This window comes from Triticum aestivum, chromosome 2B (genome assembly GCF_018294505.1).
Source record: "Triticum aestivum cultivar Chinese Spring chromosome 2B, IWGSC CS RefSeq v2.1, whole genome shotgun sequence".
NCBI lineage: Eukaryota > Viridiplantae > Streptophyta > Magnoliopsida > Poales > Poaceae > Triticum > Triticum aestivum.
In genome coordinates this window covers 798,186,392-798,189,158 of record NC_057798.1, presented here as the reverse complement: position 1 = coordinate 798,189,158, position 2,767 = coordinate 798,186,392, and positions in this window count along the sequence as shown.

Here is a 2,767-nt window from a genome sequence, read left to right as displayed (position 1 = left end):
CCTTAAGGTCGATCATAGCCAAGTAACGCGCCTGGCGGGGATGGTGTAAGCACGCGAGCCTTCAGCCCCGCGTAAACTTAGAGTAGGTGTACGTGAAAATTACCCATTTAACAATTACTTTGACATAAACTGATGTGAAAGTAGAAAAATTGGGCTCTTATCTGGTTAAGCAATGGGTCCCAGTTGTAGCATTTTTTAAGGACGGTAATTTTTTGAAACTTTTCTGAAATTTGAGCATGTTTTTAAAAATTTATGAATATTTTCTAAAGTTCTCTTAAATTTGTAAAAATTACGAACATTTTAAAAACCAGCTAACAATTAAAGAAAACACAAGGAAAGAGAAATAAAAAATCCGACAGAAACCTTCTAAAAAGAAGGTGGGAGGTCCTACTCAGCGCTTCCAGCGCCCTTGAGCGTTGCTGGCGCTCGCAGGCGCAGCGTAGCAGGCCTGCCCAGCAATCTGTCAAAAAATCCAACACGGCGAAAAAAATCCAGATTAAATCGGCTGAAGTGAGATCCGAACTCTAGCCACCAATGTCAACCACACAGGGCGCTAACCACTAGACAACGCTTGACTTCCTTATCTACATTGAGGAAACAGGTCTACTTAACCCTTCCTTCAATGCAAACATTAGCATATACTAGTAGTATTATACCCACTATAAATTGAATAAATGAAAAATATAAATTTAAAACCGAATTCTAAGAACAATGAATTGAAAAATAAATCAATAACTGAAAATGTTCATACCAATTTGAAAAAGCTCGCGATAGTGGAAAAAGTTCATGAATTCAAAAAAGGTTCATGATTTTGAAAAATAGTTCACTAATTTGAAAAAAGCATAAAATTGTAAAAAGTTCATGAGTTTTAAAAAAGGTTGAAAGATTTAAAAAGTTAATTGATTTGAAAAAATTTCTTCAATTTTGCATTAAAAAATCACAAATTTGAAAATAGTTCACGGGGATACGAAAAAAGTTCATCGATTTTGAATTAAAAAATCACAAATTCAAAAAGAGTTCACTGGGTTTTGAAAAAAAGTTCACGGATTTTGATTAAAAAAGTTCATGAATTTAGAAAAAAAGTTCATCGAATTTGGCAAAAAAAGTTCATTGATTTGAATAAAAGTTCATCGAATTTGAAAAAAGTTCATACAATGCTTTTAAAAGGTTCATCAAGTTCAAAGTAAGTTCATCGACTTTGAACTGATCTTTGTAGTTTAAAAAAAGTTCATTAGAATTGAAAGAAGTTCTTCAATTCCCAAAAAAGTTCAGAAATTTAAAAAATAGTTCATCAATTCTTAATACGAAAATTAAAAAAAGTTTGCGCATTTGCAAAAGAAAAAGGAAACAAAAGAGAAACATATAAAAAATTAGAATAAGAAGAATAAAACGCGGCCATCACCATCTGTAGAATAAAAGAAGAAAATTGAAATAATTTGTCACTTGCTGCCTTGCTCTGCGTAGGTGTAGGTCTGAGGTTCGAATCTTGGACAACCATGCCTTTTTTTCTCAGTTTTTTAGAAAGAAAGGGCAAAATGGGCCGAGCCCAACTAGCAGCGCCCTGCAGGCGCCCGTTTGCGAACAGGCGCATAAGCGCCAAATAGGATCCGCCAAAGAAGGTTGCCGGGTCCAGATTCGTTGTAGATGGTACGTTACCTTATTAAGTCGGCCCATTTAGCTCTCACTTGCGTGATTGCCCAACAAATAGGTATAAGGATGGCAATTTTACCCATGGACATGGATATCCATGGGTATCCGACCCGAATGGATAGGGTTTGGATATGCTTTTGTGTCCATGGGCGATGCCCAAACCCAACCCGATTGTTCGTGCGTAGGGCATGGATATAATCTTGTACCCATAGATATACCTAAATCTGACCCGATAGTATGACTTAATGGGCAAAAATCTGCTATCCCTACTCCACAGTCACATGTCCACTACAATTTTACACTTTGTTATCTAAAACATGCAAAAGAAATTACACAATCCCCATTGTAACTTTTATTAGTTGACATGCAATCCCCTCCATAACATACTCCAACGCTCCTAGCCTTTTTGTTATCTCCTTGTTAAATGACTCGTCATTCTCATCTGTTAGAAAAATACTAAATGATCTTAGGTTGTTAGTGGACATTGATTTACCATAAGTGAAGCCTAGCCTACTACAAGGTGAAGAATAGAAGAGCTTATGTTATCATTGTGTTATGTCTTATTTATATGTCTCAAGGGGACCCAATGGATATCCAGTGGGTGTTGATATCCATCGGGTTTGGACATGGACACAGTTTTCCACCCATGGATTTTTTATGGGCGGGTAAAGACTGTATTCATGGATATGGATATGGATTTTATATTGTTCAACCCGATCCAAACCCGACCCATTGCCATCCTTAAATAGGTACATATGACTTGGCAGTAAGTTGTGAGTAATTTTGCTTAAAGAGGCCATGTACTTTTTGTTCTTTTACTGTAATGGCTTGACACAATAGAGTGAAACAATGTACGTTGGTGGCTCACGAAATACAAAAAAGCACCTGGATTTAGTTGCAAGTTCATAGCATAACTTGAAATCATGTAGTTCTTTTTTTGTATGCTCAAGCATGGAGATGATACATTTTTTGTAACTAGATCAATAACCATTTCGTTGATATGTAGAAAGTTATGTAGGTTCATATACTAATATACTGGTTTGGATTCTAATGCATTTACCTCTTTGTGCATACCACTTGTGCACTAGTAGAAAACAGGGCTTTGGTCTCGGTCAGA